This window comes from Schistocerca americana, unplaced genomic scaffold (assembly GCF_021461395.2).
Source record: "Schistocerca americana isolate TAMUIC-IGC-003095 unplaced genomic scaffold, iqSchAmer2.1 HiC_scaffold_404, whole genome shotgun sequence".
In the NCBI taxonomy this organism is placed as follows: Eukaryota; Metazoa; Arthropoda; class Insecta; order Orthoptera; family Acrididae; genus Schistocerca; species Schistocerca americana.
Window position 1 is genome coordinate 5,001 of NW_025726131.1, and position 10,000 is coordinate 15,000.

At 58.4% G+C, this 10,000-nt stretch overlaps 2 non-coding genes and 1 pseudogene across 2 annotated transcripts; all 3 read left to right on the plus strand.

The window, feature by feature from the left end:
• Positions 1-2,944: 2,944 nt before the first annotated feature.
• Positions 2,945-4,854, plus strand: LOC124582217. The gene has a single exon (XR_006973805.1). It is a non-coding gene; the product is annotated as a small subunit ribosomal RNA (ribosomal RNA).
• A 351-nt stretch (positions 4,855-5,205) lies between these two features.
• On the plus strand, positions 5,206-5,360 carry LOC124582212. The gene has a single exon (XR_006973800.1). It is a non-coding gene; the product is annotated as a 5.8S ribosomal RNA (ribosomal RNA).
• Positions 5,361-5,548: 188 nt separating this feature from the next.
• Positions 5,549-10,000, plus strand: part of LOC124582235 — a 7,823-nt pseudogene continuing 3,371 nt past the window's right edge.

Sequence of the window (10,000 nt, forward strand, 5' to 3'; positions counted from 1 at the left end):
CCCATGTTGCGCCTTAACCTAACCCATGTTGCGCCTTAACCTAACCCATGTTGCGCCTTAACCTAACCCATGTTGCGCCTTAACCTAACCCATGTTGCGCCTTAACCTAACCCATGTTGCGCCTTAACCTAACCCATGTTGCGCCTTAACCTAACCCATGTTGCGCCTTAACCTAACCCATGTTGCGCCTTAACCTAACCTATGTTGCGCCTTAACCTAACCTATGTTGCGCCTTAACCTAACCTATGTTGCGCCTTAACCTAACCTATGTTGCGCCTTAACCTAACCTATGTTGCGCCTTAACCTAACCTATGTTGCGCCTTAACCTAACCTATGTTGCGCCTTAACCTAACCTATGTTGCGCCGTAACCTAACCTATGTTGCGCCGTAACCTAACCTATGTTGCGCCATAACCTAACCTATGTTGCGCCTTAACCTAACCTATGTTGCGCCTTAACCTAACCTATGTTGCGCCTTAACCTAACCTATGTTGCGCCGTAACCTAACCTATGTTGCGCCTTAACCTAACCTATGTTGCGCCTTAACCTAACCTATGTTGCGCCTTAACCTAACCTATGTTGCGCCTTAACCTAACCTATGTTGCGCCTTAACCTAACCTATGTTGCGCCTTAACCTAACCTATGTTGCGCCTTAACCTAACCTATGTTGCGCCTTAACCTAACCTATGTTGCGCCTTAACCTAACCTATGTTGCGCCGTAACCTAACCTATGTTGCGCCTTAACCTAACCTATGTTGCGCCTTAACCTAACCTATGTTGCGCCGTAACCTAACCTATGTTGCGCCTTAACCTAACCTATGTTGCGCCTTAACCTAACCTATGTTGCGCCTTAACCTAACCTATGTTGCGCCTTAACCTAACCTATGTTGCGCCTTAACCTAACCTATGTTGCGCCTTAACCCAACACACGTTGGGCCTTAACCCAACACACGTTGGGCCTTAACCCAACACACGTTGGGCCTTAACCCAACACACGTTGGGCCTTAACCCAACACACGTTGGGCCTTAACCCAACACACGTTGGGCCTTAACCCAACACACGTTGGGCCTTAACCCAACACACGTTGGGCCTTAACCCAACACACGTTGGGCCTTAACCCAACACACGTTGGGCCTTAACCCAACACACGTTGGGCCTTAACCCAACACACGTTGGGCCTTAACCCAACACACGTTGGGCCTTAACCCAACACACGTTGGGCCTTAACCCAACACACGTTGGGCCTTAACCTGCTCTGTAATTGTCATACGACGCGTTAAATTAGTGTAGTGTTGCCTAACTGCAACCCCCGCAATATAGTTTGCTACTCGCACTGCCCGGTCCCCAGAGTATCGCTTCATGTTAAACACCTTGCAGCTATACACTGTAATGCGGATGGCGGCAGGACGTACATGCTCAATGCCCTTCGCAGTTGTTCATTGGCATTCGCATGGCGAAGCACAGCCTACGTTGTGGTACGGCTTGTGGCAACTGTCCGCTGATGTTGTACGTCCAAATCACACACTGTACCGCACATTGGTCCTCATGTACTGAATGATACATCGTGGTACATGTGTGACCGTACCACGACTGCGCCAACAACGGCGAACCATACGGTCCAAATATTGTGCACTCAGCTACGTGTCGTCTCCCTATAAGAGCTGGATTGCAGTATGGTATGCCGTGGATGGCGATCAGCATGAGCCGTCTGTTGATGTAGTGGCGCGTGTTGTCAGACGTAGTCGTCTCTTCTCACACACCGTGATAGCATGGTGCACTGCGTTCCACATCTGCGACATGCGACAGAGGCCGGTTGACAGTCGTTCGCGCAATGGACATCGCATACGTACGGGGGCCACCTTCCACGTGTTCGCGAAGCGTGCACATGTTGTTGCGTGTATGTGGGCAGACATAGTGTGTCGTGACACCTGACACAGGCATGCAACAATCGTTGAATTTGCAAATGGCGATGGACGTCTACGTTTGCTGGTGACGTTACGCAAATGAAGAACTGGTAAACCGTTGTGGTGCGGTTGTTCTCGCTAGAGGTGAATCAGTGATGGCGACGATCGGTTGAGCTACCAACCGGTTGTTTCAGCGATACCCACCATGCCCACGAACGTGAATGGCATGTGGGTGTGAAGCGATACGCGGCGGTGGCTGGGTGGGACCGTCCCCGGCCGGTGAGGGGGGGCCTTCCGGCGTGCTGGCCGCGCGGTGCGTGGGCGCACGCGCTACAGCCGGCTGGTGGGGGCGGCCAGTGGCAGGCGCGCCGGCCGACGGAGGCGGCAGGCGGCGCAGCTGCGCGCCGGCGCACCCTGCACGCGGCGCCGTGCGGCCAAAGTAGGTCCTCGCGGGCCCGGTGCGAAGCGCGGTGGACATCTGCAGTGTGCTGGTCCGATTGAGGACTGTGTGCGCTGAGGATGCGCCGCCGCCCGGCGCTCGGCGCCGCGACGCCGTCTGCTGCTCGGTCGCCTCTGCGGTTCTCGCAGGTGGATTGTATCGCAGCTGTGCGGACGTGTTGGCGCGTGCGCTGTGCTGGGAGAGTTCGCTTCGGCACCCAAGTGGGGCTTTTGTCCTTCTGTGGCGCTGGCGTTGGAGCTGCCGGCCACCGTAGGTGGCGCGTGTTGTCTCCCGCCGGCAATGCCACGACAGCACGCTCCCGGGCCTCTGTCGGCAGCGGCAAGCTCAGTTGGGAGCACGGGTGGTCGCACCTAAAGCGTCTACTCGCCAAACTCCGGGCGATTGCGCCTCTCTCGAACCCGACCAAGTACTTAGGACGGCCCTGCGCGCCGCCGGGACCTGAGAGGGTTTCGAGGTGTATTGTGCAGGGGAGCTCAGCCTCCTCCTGTTTGCAGAATAATTGAGCGGACGCTTGCGTGTTCGCGCGGGCCCCCGGGACACACTCCCGGGCGGCCGGCTGCTCAGCTCTAGTTGACGCAGCTCCCTGGTTGATCCTGCCAGTAGTCATATGCTTGTCTCAAAGATTAAGCCATGCATGTCTCAGTACAAGCCGCATTAAGGTGAAACCGCGAATGGCTCATTAAATCAGTTATGGTTCCTTAGATCGTACCCACGTTACTTGGATAACTGTGGTAATTCTAGAGCTAATACATGCAAACAGAGTCCCGACCAGAGATGGAAGGGACGCTTTTATTAGATCAAAACCAATCGGTCGGCTCGTCCGGTCCGTTTGCCTTGGTGACTCTGAATAACTTTGGGCTGATCGCACGGTCCTCGTACCGGCGACGCATCTTTCAAATGTCTGCCTTATCAACTGTCGATGGTAGGTTCTGCGCCTACCATGGTTGTAACGGGTAACGGGGAATCAGGGTTCGATTCCGGAGAGGGAGCCTGAGAAACGGCTACCACATCCAAGGAAGGCAGCAGGCGCGCAAATTACCCACTCCCGGCACGGGGAGGTAGTGACGAAAAATAACGATACGGGACTCATCCGAGGCCCCGTAATCGGAATGAGTACACTTTAAATCCTTTAACGAGTATCTATTGGAGGGCAAGTCTGGTGCCAGCAGCCGCGGTAATTCCAGCTCCAATAGCGTATATTAAAGTTGTTGCGGTTAAAAAGCTCGTAGTTGGATTTGTGTCCCACGCTGTTGGTTCACCGCCCGTCGGTGTTTAACTGGCATGTATCGTGGGACGTCCTGCCGGTGGGGCGAGCTGAAGGCGTGCGACGCGCCTCGTGCGTGCTCGTGCGTCCCGAGGCGGACCCCGTTGCAATCCTACCAGGGTGCTCTTGAGTGAGTGTCTCGGTGGGCCGGCACGTTTACTTTGAACAAATTAGAGTGCTTAAAGCAGGCAAGCCCGCCTGAATACTGTGTGCATGGAATAATGGAATAGGACCTCGGTTCTATTTTGTTGGTTTTCGGAACCCGAGGTAATGATTAATAGGGACAGGCGGGGGCATTCGTATTGCGACGTTAGAGGTGAAATTCTTGGATCGTCGCAAGACGAACAGAAGCGAAAGCATTTGCCAAGTATGTTTTCATTAATCAAGAACGAAAGTTAGAGGTTCGAAGGCGATCAGATACCGCCCTAGTTCTAACCATAAACGATGCCAGCCAGCGATCCGCCGCAGTTCCTCCGATGACTCGGCGGGCAGCCTCCGGGAAACCAAAGCTTTTGGGTTCCGGGGGAAGTATGGTTGCAAAGCTGAAACTTAAAGGAATTGACGGAAGGGCACCACCAGGAGTGGAGCCTGCGGCTTAATTTGACTCAACACGGGAAACCTCACCAGGCCCGGACACCGGAAGGATTGACAGATTGATAGCTCTTTCTTGATTCGGTGGGTGGTGGTGCATGGCCGTTCTTAGTTGGTGGAGCGATTTGTCTGGTTAATTCCGATAACGAACGAGACTCTAGCCTGCTAACTAGTCGCGTGACATCCTTCGTGCTGTCAGCGATTACTTTTCTTCTTAGAGGGACAGGCGGCTTCTAGCCGCACGAGATTGAGCAATAACAGGTCTGTGATGCCCTTAGATGTTCTGGGCCGCACGCGCGCTACACTGAAGGAATCAGCGTGTCTTCCTAGGCCGAAAGGTCGGGGTAACCCGCTGAACCTCCTTCGTGCTAGGGATTGGGGCTTGCAATTGTTCCCCATGAACGAGGAATTCCCAGTAAGCGCGAGTCATAAGCTCGCGTTGATTACGTCCCTGCCCTTTGTACACACCGCCCGTCGCTACTACCGATTGAATGATTTAGTGAGGTCTTCGGACTGGTACGCGGCATTGACTCTGTCGTTGCCGATGCTACCGGAAAGATGACCAAACTTGATCATTTAGAGGAAGTAAAAGTCGTAACAAGGTTTCCGTAGGTGAACCTGCGGAAGGATCATTACCGACTAGACTGCATGTCTTTCGATGTGCGTGTCGTGTCGCGCAACACGCTACCTGTACGGCTCGCAGTAGCCGTGCGCCGCGTGCGGAACCACGCGTGCTTCTCAAAACTAACGCCAATGTTGTGTGGTACGAGCGCTGAAGCGCTGGAGCGGCTGGCCTGCGGCACCTGGCGCCTGGCGCCGGTTTTGAATGACTTTCGCCCGACTGCCTGTCCGCTCCGGTGTGGAGCCGTACGACGCCCATCGGCCGTGAGGCCGTTGGACACAGAACGCTTGAACAGGGGCCGCCACACGCCTACGTCCCGCCTATGCAACTGTCTTGAAAGAGACAGTGTAAACTAAGAAAAGATCACCCAGGACGGTGGATCACTCGGCTCGTGGGTCGATGAAGAACGCAGCAAATTGCGCGTCGACATGTGAACTGCAGGACACATGAACATCGACGTTTCGAACGCACATTGCGGTCCATGGATTCCGTTCCCGGGCCACGTCTGGCTGAGGGTCGGCTACGTATACTGAAGCGCGCGGCGTTTGCCCCGCTTCGCAGACCTGGGAGCGTCGCGGCCGCCTGTGGGGCCGGCCGCGCCTCCTTAAACGTGCGATGCGCGCCCGTCGCCTGGCGGTTCGCATACCGGTACTTACTCGGTAGCGTGCACAGCCGGCTGGCGGTGTGGCGTGCGACACCTCGTACAACGACCTCAGAGCAGGCGAGACTACCCGCTGAATTTAAGCATATTACTAAGCGGAGGAAAAGAAACTAACAAGGATTCCCCCAGTAGCGGCGAGCGAACAGGGAAGAGTCCAGCACCGAACCCCGCAGGCTGCCGCCTGTCGTGGCATGTGGTGTTTGGGAGGGTCCACTACCCCGACGCCTCGCGCCGAGCCCAAGTCCAACTTGAATGAGGCCACGGCCCGTAGAGGGTGCCAGGCCCGTAGCGGCCGGTGCGAGCGTCGGCGGGACCTCTCCTTCGAGTCGGGTTGCTTGAGAGTGCAGCTCCAAGTGGGTGGTAAACTCCATCTGAGACTAAATATGACCACGAGACCGATAGCGAACAAGTACCGTGAGGGAAAGTTGAAAAGAACTTTGAAGAGAGAGTTCAAAAGTACGTGAAACCGTTCTGGGGTAAACGTGAGAAGTCCGAAAGGTCGAACGGGTGAGATTCACGCCCATCCGGCCACTGGCCTCCGCCCTCGGCAGATGGGGCCGGCCGCCCGCGCGGAGCAATCCGCGGCGGGGTCGTGTCCGGTTGCCTTTCCACTCGCCGCGGGGTGGGGCCGTTCCGGTGTGCGGTGGGCCGCACTTCTCCCCTAGTAGGACGTCGCGACCCGCTGGGTGCCGGCCTACGGCCCGGGTGCGCAGCCTGTCCTTCCGCGGGCCTCGGTTCGCGTCTGTTGGGCAGAGCCCCGGTGTCCTGGCTGGCTGCCCGGCGGTATATCTGGAGGAGTCGATTCGCCCCTTTGGGCGCTCGGGCTCCCGGCAAGCGCGCGCGGTTCTTCCCGGATGACGGACCTACCTGGCCCGGCCCCGGACCCGCGCCGCTGTTGGCTCGGGATGCTCTCGGGCGGAATAATCGCTCCCGTCAGCGGCGCTTCAGCTTTGGACAATTTCACGACCCGTCTTGAAACACGGACCAAGGAGTCTAACATGTGCGCGAGTCATTGGGCTGTACGAAACCTAAAGGCGTAATGAAAGTGAAGGTCTCGCCTTGCGCGGGCCGAGGGAGGATGGGGCTTCCCCGCCCTTCACGGGGCGGCGGCCTCCGCACTCCCGGGGCGTCTCGTCCTCATTGCGAGGTGAGGCGCACCTAGAGCGTACACGTTGGGACCCGAAAGATGGTGAACTATGCCTGGCCAGGACGAAGTCAGGGGAAACCCTGATGGAGGTCCGTAGCGATTCTGACGTGCAAATCGATCGTCGGAGCTGGGTATAGGGGCGAAAGACTAATCGAACCATCTAGTAGCTGGTTCCCTCCGAAGTTTCCCTCAGGATAGCTGGTGCTCGTACGAGTCTCATCCGGTAAAGCGAATGATTAGAGGCCTTGGGGCCGAAACGACCTCAACCTATTCTCAAACTTTAAATGGGTGAGATCTCCGGCTTGCTTGATATGCTGAAGCCGCGAGCAAACGACTCGGATCGGAGTGCCAAGTGGGCCACTTTTGGTAAGCAGAACTGGCGCTGTGGGATGAACCAAACGCCGAGTTAAGGCGCCCGAATCGACGCTCATGGGAAACCATGAAAGGCGTTGGTTGCTTAAGACAGCAGGACGGTGGCCATGGAAGTCGGAATCCGCTAAGGAGTGTGTAACAACTCACCTGCCGAAGCAACTAGCCCTGAAAATGGATGGCGCTGAAGCGTCGTGCCTATACTCGGCCGTCAGTCTGGCAGTCATGGCCGGTCCTTGCGGCCGGCCGCGAAGCCCTGACGAGTAGGAGGGTCGCGGCGGTGGGCGCAGAAGGGTCTGGGCGTGAGCCTGCCTGGAGCCGCCGTCGGTGCAGATCTTGGTGGTAGTAGCAAATACTCCAGCGAGGCCCTGGAGGGCTGACGCGGAGAAGGGTTTCGTGTGAACAGCCGTTGCACACGAGTCAGTCGATCCTAAGCCCTAGGAGAAATCCGATGTTGATGGGGGCCGTCATAGCATGATGCACTTTGTGCTGGCCCCCGTTGGGCGAAAGGGAATCCGGTTCCTATTCCGGAACCCGGCAGCGGAACCGATACAAGTCGGGCCCCTCTTTTAGAGATGCTCGTCGGGGTAACCCAAAAGGACCCGGAGACGCCGTCGGGAGATCGGGGAAGAGTTTTCTTTTCTGCATGAGCGTTCGAGTTCCCTGGAATCCTCTAGCAGGGAGATAGGGTTTGGAACGCGAAGAGCACCGCAGCTGCGGCGGTGTCCCGATCTTCCCCTCGGACCTTGAAAATCCGGGAGAGGGCCACGTGGAGGTGTCGCGCCGGTTCGTACCCATATCCGCAGCAGGTCTCCAAGGTGAAGAGCCTCTAGTCGATAGAATAATGTAGGTAAGGGAAGTCGGCAAATTGGATCCGTAACTTCGGGATAAGGATTGGCTCTGAGGATCGGGGCGTGTCGGGCTTGGTCGGGAAGTGGGTCAGCGCTAACGTGCCGGGCCTGGGCGAGGTGAGTGCCGTAGGGGTGCCGGTAAGTGCGGGCGTTTAGCGCGGGCGTGGTCTGCTCTCGCCGTTGGTTGGCCTCGTGCTGGCCGGCGGTGCAGGATGCGCGCGCCTGCGCGGCGTTCGCGCCCCGGTGCTTCAACCTGCGTGCAGGATCCGAGCTCGGTCCCGTGCCTTGGCCTCCCACGGATCTTCCTTGCTGCGAGGCCGCGTCCGCCTTAGCGTGCTCCTCCGGGGGCGCGCGGGTGCGCGGATTCTCTTCGGCCGCCATTCAACGATCAACTCAGAACTGGCACGGACTGGGGGAATCCGACTGTCTAATTAAAACAAAGCATTGCGATGGCCCTAGCGGGTGTTGACGCAATGTGATTTCTGCCCAGTGCTCTGAATGTCAACGTGAAGAAATTCAAGCAAGCGCGGGTAAACGGCGGGAGTAACTATGAGTGATGCGCAATACATGGGCCTAGCCCTCTTAGCCTCTCCTCTCCTGCGGTCTTCTCCCCTTCTCGTGGGCCCGCTGATTTCGCAGAGTGGAAGACCGCACCAGGGGCTTGGGGGGGTTACCAGCCCCCCCTCGCACTATCCCTTTTTTAGTTGGGGGCAGTAAGCAGAGAACAAGTGGTGGCCCTTCCGCTGAAGGTGCCACCCCAACTCCCCCAGCACCTAGCCGGCCAACCGGCCGTGCCGAAAATCTTGTAACTTTTGCAGCTATGTATACCTGTAGTGAGTGCCACCGCAGCTTTACAACCAAGAACGGTCTCGGGGTCCATCGCCGCCGCCAACATCTTGCGGCCGCCAACGCGGAGATCGTCACGGAGAGGCATCGCGCGAGGTGGACGGAGGAAGAAGTCCTGTCGCTCGCCAAGGCGGAGGCCGAACTGTTCCTTGAGAGGGACGCCCGGTTCTTCTTCGTCAATCAAGAACTCATCAGGATGTTCCCCGACCGAACGCTCGAGGCAATCAAGTGCCGACGGCGGCAAGCTGCCCACAAGCAGCTTGTCCGCCAATTCATGGAGGCGCTTGAGATCGGTCGGGGGGAAGAGCCGGCGTCCCGCCGGGGAGCAGCGAGCCCGCTGCCTGACGCGGGCGAGGCCGCTGCGCCGCCCGTCGACGCAGCCGAGGACTTCGCGGCCGACACCACCGGGCCGCCGCCGGAGGGGCCGACTGACGCCGCCATCTGGGAGCATCTGGCGGGGCTACCCGCTTCCGCCCAGCGTTTCTCTGCCCTGGATCGTGTCATAGGTCTAGGGCGGGGCACGCCGCCCGATGTCATCCTGGGCATGCTCCCGGATGCCCTTGCGTCGGTCGGGTCCAGAGGGGAGAGATCGATCACCAGGACACAGCGGCCGCGCCAACCATCGAAGCGGCCGCCTGCCGCGCCGCCGACGCAGAAGCGCAAGCGGCGCCGCTGGGAGTACGCGAGAACGCAGGATGCCTTCCGACGGTCGCGTGCACGTTGCGTGCGCGGCCTCTTGGATGGCACCCTGCTCCAGCCGCCACCTGCCATCCCTGGTCTGCTGGACTTCTGGGCGGACCTCTTCACCAAGAAGCCCATCTCCACCGCGGGCTTCATTCGTGACCGCCTCCTCCCGCACTCAGAGCCTGTCGCTCTCGAGTGCATATGGGGGCCGGTCACACATGAGGAGGTCGCCGCCGCGTTGCCGCCCAGGGGATCAGCAGCCGGGCCGGACGGCCTTACCCCAGCGGAGTTGCGGCGCCTGCCGCACGAAGTCCTGGTGAAAGTGATGAATCTCTTCCTTCTGGCCCGCGCCCTTCCGGAACGCCTGCTTCGCGCGCGGACGTCCCTTCTCCCGAAAACGGCTGCACCAACATCCCCCGCTGACTTTCGCCCCATTACGGTCTGCTCGGTGTTGGCGCGGACCTTCCACAAGGTTCTCGCGTCACGCCTGATGCGCGCATGTGCTGTGGACGAACGTCAGCGGGCATTCATCCCTCGGGATGGGATGTTGGAAAATACCTTCATCTTGGACACTGCTCTCACCGACGCAGTTCGCTCCTGC